This window comes from Balaenoptera physalus, assembly GCF_965194825.1.
Source record: "Balaenoptera physalus genome assembly, chromosome: 11".
NCBI classification, from domain to species: domain Eukaryota; kingdom Metazoa; phylum Chordata; class Mammalia; order Artiodactyla; family Balaenopteridae; genus Balaenoptera; species Balaenoptera physalus.
In genome coordinates, this window is record NC_138896.1 from 22938500 (window position 1) to 22950112 (window position 11613).

Here is an 11613-nt window from a genome sequence, read left to right on the forward strand (position 1 = left end):
CTACTGAGCGTGCTCTCTAGAGCCCGTCAGCCACAACTACTGAGCCCACGTACTGCAACTACTGAAGCCCGTATGCCTAGAGCCTGTGCTCTGCAACAACAGAAGCCACTGCAATGAGAAGCCCGCGCAACACAACGAAGAGTAGCCCCAGCTCGCCACAACTAGGGAAAGCCCGCGCGCAACAATGAAAACCCAATGCAGCCAAAAAATAAATAATTAAAATTACAAAAAAAAAAAAAAAAAACACATCTAATTGGCCGAACTTAATTCATATCCAGAACCCTAGCTGCAAAAATTTCTGAGAAATAGTTTTTTACTGTCCAACCAAATAGAATGGGAATAAAGTCAATCCACATATCTAGAGTTGCCAGGTAAAATACAAGCAAATTTGAATTTCAGGTAAATAATGAATTTTAAAAATATGTAAATATCTTCCAAATACGTTTGGGGGCATACTTATACTAAAAAAAAAGATTCATTATTTATCTGAAATTCAGATTTCAAGTAGGTGTCTTGTATTTGTACCTGCTAAATCTGGAAACTTTATAAAGATCCAGCACAGAGACTGATAGCAGGAGGCTCTAATTTAGGTGAGGGGCTGAGGAAGGCCTCTCTGAGGAGGTGACATTTAAGAGGAGACCTGAGAGATGAATAAGAGTTCATCAGGCACAGAGAGGAGGGAAGGGCATTCCAGGCAGAGGGAACAGCTTTGCAAAGACTCTAAGGCAAGAACAATTTGGGCTAATTTAAACAAAGCTGGGGGAATTCCCTGGCGGTCTAGTGGTTAGGTCTCAGCACTTTCACCGTCAAGGGCATGGGTTCAATCCCTGGTTGGAGAGCTAAGATCCCACAAGCTGCGCAGCGTGGCCAAACAAACAAAAAACAAACAAAAACCCAAAGCTGGTGCATGGGGAGCTGGGGGGGTAAAGATGGTACAAGGTGGATAAAAACTTAGGCAGAGACCAGATATGCAAGCTCTTAAGTTTTTTTGTTTGTTTTTTATTTATTTATTTATTTTTGGCTGCGTTGGGTCTTCGTTGCTGTGCACGGGCTTTCTCCATCTAGTTGCAGCGAGCGGGGGCTACTCTTTGTTGCAGTGCGCAGGCTTCTCATTGTGGTGGCTTCTCCTGTTGCAGAGCACGGGCTCTAGGCGCGTGGGCTTTAGAAGTTGTGGCTCGTGGGATCTAGAGCGCAGGCTCAGTAGTTGTGGTGCACGGGATTAGCTGCTCCACGGCATGTGGGATCTTCCCGGACCAGGGCTCGAACCCGTGTGCCCTGCATTGGCAGGCAGATTCTTAACCACTGCGCCACCAGGGAAGTCCCGGCTCTTAAGTTTTGAGTAGTGGATTAAGACAAGTGTGGAATGGGAGAGACCCAGAACCACTACATGCTAGTGGCATCCCCCAGAGTTGTGCAAGATGGTCATCCTGAAGAGAGAAATTGATTCCAGTAATTTAGGCAAGAGATGATGATGGCTTAAGTTAGATGGGAGCCAGTGGATCTGGAAACAAGCAGGCCAATTTGAAATATATTTTGTAGGCAGAACTGATGAAAGTGTTGGAGTGGTCATTGGAGGGTAAGGGAGAGGAAAATCAGGGGTGAATTCCTAGTTCCTGGAATGAGCAACTGGGTTGACGCAAGAGCTGTTAGGGAAATGGGGAAAGCTCTTAAGGAGATTTGGGTGTTGAGATGGGATCACAAGGGAGGAAGTAATGACAAAGTGATAAGATATCTTGTTTCAGTTGGACAACAGTGCACAACCACTGCCTCTCTCTGCAGAATGTTTCCAAACATCCACTTACCTGCCTACTCCTTCTCCCTCCTTCTCCTCCATCATTTTCTCTTTCTTATTCTCTCTCTCTTTCTTTTTTTCTTTGTAGTCATCCTATTTCCTGGACAGAATCAGAGAGTCAACCAGTGAGATAGGTGGAGTGTAGGAAGCTAGAAATGAAAAGGTTTCTCATGAATCTGTGGTCCACAGTTTCCCAGTGGACCTGATAAACCATTTAGCCTCTCTTCCCTGGACCCAGGAAGGGGTGAGGCTAGGAGGAGAGAGAAGAACTTGGACTGAAGCAGCTAAGGAGGCATCATTCTCTAGCAGATGGGAAATCGACTAGTCTAAATCCCTCATTTTGAACTGAGAAAACTGAGGCCTTTGCTCACTCTGACTAAACTAGGTAAGAACCTGCAGAGAATGAAGGAACACACACCCCGCTTGGAAGCAGTGGGGTTTTCAAGATTTGATTCAACTCTTGTTATTTTTGTGACTATAAAGTAGAAACAATTATGCTTACATCAAATAATTGTTTTAAGGATCATAGGAAATAATTTATATTCATTTATTCAACAAATGTTTACTAAGTCCCTACTATGTGCCAGATGCTGTTGGGAGGTGGGAACTCAGCAGAGAGCAAAGCAGACAGGAATCTGCCCCCATGGGAATTACATTTTAATGGGGAAAACAGATAATTAACAAATAAATAAGTGAAATGTATGGTAGGTATCGTAAAACAACATAAAGCTTGGAAGGAAGATAGAGGTGCAGGATAGGGTGAGCAGGGTCATAATTTCAATAGGTAATACTTGAGCAAGGATTTGAAGCAGGTGAAAGAATTAGCCAATTGCTTATCTGGAGGGAGAGTGGTCCAGATTGAGGGAAAGTCAGGGGCAAAAGCTACTGATGTGTAAGACTTAGCATGAAGACCATGTGGCTGGAGCAAACAGAGCAGTGGGGAGAATGGTAGGTAGTTAGAGAGGTGATGGGCTGACGGTGTGTGGTCTTGAGGCCACTGTGAAGACTTTCTTTGGTCCTGAGTGAAGTGAGTCTGGTAGGGAACAAAGATGATGAGAAGGGGCTGACTTCTGGATGTGAGTTGGTGGAGAGCTGATACGGTTGCTGCTGAGTTGGATGTGGGATATGAGAGCAAAATAGGAGTCAGGAAGCTCCAAGAGATTTGGCTCAAGCACCTGGGAGAATGGAGCTGCCAGTGACTGAGGTAGGGAAGACTGTGAGGGGCCAGTTTCGGTGGGAAGTCGGGAGTTAAATGGTGGGCATGTGAAGCTGAGCTGACTGTCAGATGTCCAACTGCTTTGTGAACTGTGCAATGTCCACGGAAATAATCAATAACTAATCTATAATGAGAATAGAAGAGTTTTATTCAAGCCAAATTGAGGACTATGGCCTGGGAAACACAGATTCAAAAGCACGGACTACAAATGGGGGAGGCTTATAAATGCAAAAACCGCAAGGTTACATAAGTTGTTTGTCAAGAATTAGGATTGGAGCTGGCAAGAAAGATTGGTTGGGGTCCAAAATGGTTGGATAGTTACAAGGGGTGAACTTGAGACCATAAGGTTGCAGCTGGCAGCTGCTAGCAGATATTATTTTGAAAATGGCTGGTGGTGTCCTTGGCTTTGATACAGTTGAGAAAATTCAAGTTCTCAGTAATGCAGGAACCTGTCTGAAACCACAGTCCTAATGGCCACCTGGTTCCATTTTGAATGCCTGAACCACAGTTACTCCATTTTGGTTTTTAAATGCATTCTTCTCCTTAATGGTTAAAGAAGATGCATGCTTGACAGGCTGTAAGACAGGCTGTTCTAGTTAACATAAGATCAAGCAAATCATGCATAAGCCAGAGTGACTTCCCCATACCTCAACATGTGAACCTTTCTTCCATCAAGCCCTAGGTAAGCGTATGACATTATGAGCAGTGACAGAACCAAAGAGAATAGTTCATGTTTATATAGGAATTTATAATCTTTAAAGCTTCTTATTATTTTTATTTTTAAAATTTCACTAACCGCTCCAGGGGAATTACAGGGACGAAACCAGGGCCCAGGCTTGCTTGCCCAAGGTCAAGGCTGCCGAGATGCACAGTCAAGACTGGGATTCAAGGGCTTCTTCTCCCAACCCAGTGTTAGAACCCTCATTCCTGGCTCCCAGGGACAGAGACACAAAGAGAGACACAATGAGAGTCAGAGACATGGTCTATGAGTCACAGGGACCAAGTCAGAAACATGAAAGCAAGCGTGAGACAGAGCAGGGGCGCCCTGGAGGGAGACAGCAACACAGGGCGTGACCTAGAAAAGCCTAATGAGCTGGAGAGCAGTTGAGAGAGCCCCACGTGCCTCTCAGGTCTTGACCCACACGACGGACTGTCCCTCCCTCCCTTCCTCTTCCCAGGTGACCTGTCGCCAAAACATCACTGGCATGCCGCTGGCATCCAGCCTGCCAATTAGTACAGGAGCCTCTCCCTCTGACTTCCTCCGGAACCTCAGATGTACTCCTTCTTCCTCCCCTTCCCTCAACACTCCCCTGCTGCACAGCCCTGCCCTGCCCTGCGTCTCTGGGAGGAAAACTGGCTTCGGGACCTGCGGACTCTGCGGCTCCCCTCATCAAACCCGTCCCTGTGAAGGGCGTGGCATCTCGCACCCTTTTATCTCCCATCTCTGAGCACCTTTGCGAGCGAGCGTCTTGAAACCAATGCTTGGTAGAGGCATCCACCAGCCACGCCCGGCGCCCCCCCGCCCGCCAGGGGTGGTGTGTGTGGCAGGAAGGACAGGGAGTGGCTTCCAGGAGGTGGAGGAAAAGGACCCCACCAAATTTCGTGGGATGGCTCCGAGGAAGCTGTAACGATTCATTTACACGTAAGAGGAGAAAGGCAAAGGCTGCAGAGAAGTCACAGGAGGAATTAGTGGAGAACAGGGCCCATCAACTTAGATGAAGGGGACTGGAGAGTGAAACAATAGCACCAGGAATGAATGGGGAACAGAGATGGAGAGGAGAGAGATGGTCTCACAGAAGTGACTGGACCTGGGGAGAAGATTTGTCAGAACTAAGTTGGAAATGAGTTTGGAGAAGGGACAATAATAATACTTGTTACTTTTTAGAGCACTTTTTATATATTTTAATTTATTTCATCCTCATGAAGTAGATATCTTTACCCCCCTTTTACAGATCAAGAAACTGAGGCTCAGAGAGGTCATGTGACTTGCCCCAAATCACACAGCTAGTAAGACTCTAAACGGTCTCCTTTATCCTTTATACTATAAGTGCTGCTGCTTCTGTATGTGGCATATTATATAGAAAAGAGAGATTAGACTTTTAGGAAGTTGAAGATTTTTATCCAACAAATATTTATGGCACCTTTTTAATGTGCCAGGCAATGTGCTAAGCCCTGAAGATGCTAAGACAGTCTGCCTTCAAAAGGCTGAACTAGGGACTTCCCTGGTGGCACAGTGGTTAAGAATCTGACTGCCAATGTAGGGGACACGGGTTGGAGCCCTGGTCCGGGAAGATCTCACATGCCGCAGCGCAACTAAGCCAGTGTGCCACAACTATTGAGCCTGTGCTCTAGAGCCCGCAAGCCACAACTACTGAAGCCAGAGCGCCTAGAGCCGGTGCTCCACAACAAGAGAAGCCACCGCAATGAGAAGCCTGCGCACTGCAACAAAGACCCAGTGCAGCCAAAAATAAATAAATAAAAATTTTTAAAAGGCTGAGCTAATTGAGGAGTAATGTGAGCAGCACAAATGGGACAGGAAGGCAGCCCAGATAACTGAGGGCTCTTCTCTGGGAGAGAGCAGCTTTCACAGGGGAAGTGATGCAGTCTGGTCTCAGAAGAAGACGGGAAATATTTCCCCAGTGGATGGAGGGAGAGGGGGTGGGAGAGGGCCTCTGAGGCATAGGCAAGCAAACACAGTGTCTGGGAGACCTCCAAGGAGTTGAGTGGGTTAAAAGAGAACAAAGGAGGGATATGAGGGGAACTGGGTGGAGATCAGTAACTTTTAATTCACGATCTATTTAAAACCATTGCATAAACAAAGAGAAGCCACCGCAATAAGTCCGCACACCGCAACAAAGAGTAGCCCCTGCTCACCGCAACTAGAGGAAGCCTGCGTGCAGCAACGAAGACCCAACACAGCCAAAAATTTTAAAAAATTTTTTAAAAAATACAAGGGAATTCCCTGGTAGTCCAGTGGTTAGGACTCTGTGCTTCCACTGCAGGGGAGCCAGGTTCGATGCCTGGTGGGGGAATTAAGATCCTGCAAGCCACAGGGTGAGGCAAAAAACAAAAAACAAAAAAAAGGGTAAGATATAAGTGATGGGAAGGATGTGGAGAAAAGAGAACCCTGTTGGTGGGCATGTAAACTGGTACAGCCACTATGGAAAATATTATGGAGGTTCCTCAAAAAATTGAAAATAGAACTATCATACAATCTAGCAATCCCCTTTCTGGTTATATATCCAGAGGAAAGGAAATCCACATCTTGAAGAGATAGCTTCATCACATTCAACACTATTCACAATAGCTAAGATATGGATACAACCTAAGTGTCTGTCAATAGATGAATGGATAAAGAATATATGTTGTTCATCCATAAAAAAGAAGAAAATCTTGCCATTTGTGACAACATAAATGAAGCTGGAGGACATTATGATAAGTAAAATAAACCAGGTACTGAAAGACAAAAAAAAAAAAAACATTGCATAGCTCTTGTCAGGGTTGATGAGGGATCTCACAACTATACAGTTAAGGGAAAGTGAGAGTGCTTCTCCATTATGTTGGAGTAATAGGAACTTAAGCGAAGTGAAGAAACATTCATTGAGAATTTCTATGTGCCAGATAGCATGCAAAGCATTTTCACATACATTACCTAATGCAATTCATGTAGCTATTAAAAAGGATGTGGGGCTTCCCTGGTGGCGCAGTGGTTGAGAATCTGCCTGCCAATGCAGGGGACACGGGTTCGAGCCCTGGTCTGGGAAGATCCCACATGCCGCGGAGCAACTGGGCCCGTGAGCCACAACTGCTGAGCCTGCGCGTCTGGAGCCTGTGCCCCACAATGGGAGGGGCCGCGATAGTGACTGGGCCCGTGAGCCACAACTGCTGAGCCTGCGCGTCTGGAGCCTGTGCTCCGCAACAAGAGAGGCCACGATAGTGAGAGGCCCGCGCACCGCGATGAAGAGTGGCCCCCGCTTGCCGCAACTAGAGAAAGCCCTCGCACAGAAACGAAGACCCAACACAGCCATAAATAAATAAATAAATAAATAAATAAATAAAAATTAAAAAAAAAAAAGTAAACCACAAATTACTTTAAAAAAAAAAAAAAAAAAAAAAAAGGATGTGGAAGACCTCCGGAGTGACTTGTGAAGATCTCTAAGACCCATAGCTTAAAAGTGCAAGATAGGGGACTTCCCTGGTGGTCTAGTGGTTAAGACTCCATGCTTCCACTGCAGGGGGCATGGGTTCAATCCCTAGTTTGGGAACTAAGATCCCACATGACATGTGGTGTGGCAAAAAAAATAATAATAATAATAAAATAAAATAAAAGTGCAAGATAAAATAGAGCTACCATATGATCCAGCAATCCCACTCTTGGGCATATAGCTGGAGAAAAGCATAATTCGAAAAGATACATGCACCCCAATATTTATTGCAGCATTATTTGCAATAGCCAGGACATGGAAGCAACCTAAATGTCCATTGATGGAAGAATGGATAAAGAAGATGTGGTACAAATATACAATGAAATATTACTCAGCCATAAAAAAAAAAAGAAATAATGACATTTGCAGCAACATGGATGGACCTAGAGATTGTCATACTGTGTGAAGTAAGTTATACAGAGAAAGACAAAATATGATATCGCTTATATGTGGAATCTAAAAGAAAATGGTACAAATGAACTTATTTACGAAACAGAAATAGAGTTACAGATGTAGAAAACAAACTTCTGGTTATCAGGGAGGAAGAGGGTGGAGGAATAAATTGGGAGATTGGGAATGACTTATACACACTACTGTATAGAAAATAGATAACTAATAAAGGCCTACTGCTTAGCACAGGGAACTCTCCTCAATACTTTGTGATGGCCTATATGGGAATAGAATCTAAAAAAGAGTGGATATATGTATATGTATAACTGATTCACTCTGCTGTAAGCAGAAACTAACACAACATTGTAACTCGACTATACTCCAATAAAAATTAATTAAAAAAATTTTAAAATATAAAAGTGCAAGATATTTTGCACTATGAGTTACGATCCATATTAAAGACACACAGGGAAGTTTTGGTCAGAGGGAACAGGGAGTACAGAGCCAGGGAAGCCCAAGAGAACAAGGTGTGTCTGGAGAATGGTAGGTAGTTAACCCTGATGTTGTGTATGGTACTGATGTTTTCGTGTCTGAGGCTGGAGCTGAGAGGGACATGGAGCTTGCCATGCAAAAGGCTTAATATTAACCCTGCTCTCCTAGGTGAGTCTCAGAGGCTTTTTTTCTTTACTTTTTTAAAAATTGAGATAGAGTTGATGTACAATATTATATAAATTACGGGTGTACAACACTGTGATTCACAATGTTTAAAGGTTATACTCCATTTATAGTTATTATAAAATATTGGCACAATCCCTGTACAATGTATCCTTGTAGCTTATTTATTTTATACATAATAGTTTGTACCTCTGAATCCCCTACCCCTATCTTGTCCTTCCCTCTTCCCTACTCCCCATTGGTAACCACTAGTTTGTTTTCAGAGAATTTTTAAGTGGGGAGAAACACACCCCGATGAAGCATGTTACAAAGATGGTTCTGGCTGCAGGTGGAGAATGGACCAGAGCGGGGAGGGAGACCACGAGGGCTGCACAAGGCTGGAACGTGGGAATGGAGAGGAGGAGGAGGAAGGAAGTATGTGAACTGGTCTGAGGGAGTGAGCGGGCAGCAGATCTCCACATCGAGAAAAAAAAAGCAACACAGAACACAGATTATTTTGGGGGAGTGTGATCGAAGTTATACCTGCACGTGAAAAGGCAAACAATGAGTTAATGAGAAAAACTCACAGCCCCACCCATATCCACCACTTTCAACTCTTTTAGCTGATTTGCTTTTTGGTATTTGTCTCCATATCTGTAAACAAGATTATATTATTACTGCATGCTTTTTCCATTTTAGGCATGATCTATTGATTTGCTTTTACAAAGACACAGCTTTTTTTTTAACCATCAACCTCACTTGGTCCACAAACAGATATCCTCACCATCCCCACCATCCTCACTTTATAGCTGTTTTAAAAATATATACACACACATTCACCTAAATATGTACGTAAATGCACAGAAAAATGTCCTGAAGGACCACATCTAACTAGGACCTAGGGGGACACTGACTAAAGGAGACTTTCATTCTGCCTGTCTGGTTTAAATTCTTTACAAGTGAATGTATACATTAATTACGTGTGTAGTTAAAAAAAAAAACAACTAAATCGCACAACAATAGTAAGAGGTAATTATCATTACCCACAGTTTACAGATGCAAAAACTGAATCCCAGAGACTTAATTAATCTGTTCAAAGTCTTACAGCAAGCAAGCACAACTGGTAAAAACCAGACTTGAGCCTGAAGGAAGAGAAGGAACAAGCTTCAGACCAGGACAAAAGGAAGTGAAAGCGAAAGCCAGGAATCTTTAACAGGAGAGGTGCCATCTTTGGCAGAAAGGCATCAAGAAGGCAGAAGGCCGGAGGCAGGCAGTAGCATCGTAGCTGTTGTTTGGAAGGAGATGTTAAGGGCTCTGTGGGGGAAGGGGACTCACTAATAGACAGAAGCAGTGGACTGAAGGAGGCAAGGTCACAGCCTCATGCCCGCCTGTCCTTAGAGAGTATCCCCAGAGAACTCAGGTGCCAGGCATCTGCAGTGAGTCACTGGATCCCAGAAACTGATGGCATGAGTGAGATCATCAAAAGGCAGGGAGCAGAGACAACAAGGCCCTTGGGGTCCAGGGAGTTTAACCTGTCTGGTCAGAGGCCACTGTCACAAAACCAACAAAAAATTCATGTCTGATAGGTTTTCCTCAGGGCTCAAATGAATAGGTAGGGGAGTAACTGTGAGGCTGTGATACCAGGCAGGATGACAAACAAAAACAGCCAGGCCAAGGAAACAAGCTGCAGAGTCTCTGTCCTGGGAGAATGAAGAATGTCTGGGAGAGGTCACAGCCAAGGCCATCCAAGGCAGCCGGCCCCTCCCTAATCACAACTCAGCTTCACCAGTGCCGGCGGTGGTTACCAGTCCCCTCCCATGGCCATGGGGCTGATGACCGTAAGGGCTGAATGTGTCAGCCCTGTGACCTGGGATAATATGGCTGAGTTGGGGGTTGGACACTGGAGATAAACACAAGCCTTGCTCTATTTGAAAAGTTTCTTGCATTGAACTGGATTCTGCAAAGATAAACACACATGCCCCAGCCCCACTAATTCATCCTTTAACCAATTCCCCACCTAAACATGGAGAATGAACAAAATAGCCGCCTCTGACATTCAGAAGCTGGCTTGACACTCACAGGTAAACCATGTTATTCTTCTATTAGGCATAAACTATCTTACAAAACAATGACCTCAGACAAGTTCACTCTGAAATCATATGAGACAAAGCAAGCCCAGCTCATAATTCTATCTGAGCACAGATGAAAAAACAGTCACTATGCCACCCACAAAATACCAAACACCCCTTCCCTTGGCCAGAAAAAAAAAAAAATGCTGTTACTTTTTTACCCTCATTCTGGTCTCCCCTCCCTGTAGAGAGGACTGACTGAGATAGTCATAGAATCTACCCTGCTTTCTGACAGCATTCTATCTAGAGCAAATCCCTACTTCCTCAGACCCTCCCCCAAATCACATAACCAAAGCCCAAATCCTATTATAGATTTTCGTTCTAACACTCTCTTACTGAGATGTCCCACAGTTCCCTATGGTGTGCATTCTCTTTTGATGCCAAGAGTAATAAACCCAACTTGTTCAACTACAGGTGTGTTTCTGGGGGTCTTTGGCTGGAGGACATTGATAACATCCAGTGTTTCTTTTCTTCATTCTTAGCCTCTGAGATCTACCTTGAGGATCTGCACCCAGGCTGTGTGGAAGAAGATGGTACAAAGGCAGGAAATGCTGTCAGAAGGGACAAAACAAAACATGCATTCACTCAACAAATATTTATTGGGGACCCACCCACATATGCCACACACCGATCTAGGTGCCAAGGACAATAGGCAAATAAAGCAGGATCCATGATTTTTCAGGAAGCTCTCCTTTGGGGGCAGAGGTGGGAAAGACACATAAACAGATCGTTATGATTTATAGAGCTAAGTGCAGTGATTGAGGGAGGGGTGCTCTGGGGACTGTTGCCTGCTCAAGAAGAGGCGCATCTACACTAATGTGGTAAAAGGCAGGTGGGGTATCAGGAAAGGCTTTCTGGGAAAGAGGATACTTGAGGTCCTGGAGGCTGAGGACAATCTCATGAGAAGGGACAAGAAGAGCAGGTCAGGGAGGTGACAAACTAGATGGTGAGTGGGGAATTTTTTGATCTCACTAGAGTGAAAAGTAGGAAGCACATTGCAGGAGGAATTAGGCTGGAGGCACTTACAATCATGATAAGGAGTTGCGTTTGAGCTTTACCTTTAGCAAAAGGGTGCATCATGGAAAGTCCATTGAAAGTTCTGCAAGTCCTGACATGATGAGATTATGTTTGTAAACATCATTTAAATGTCTGCAACTTACTTAAAAATGCATAAAATTATAAAATGGACTGATGGATGGATAAAGGGACGGATAGATGGGAAAAGCA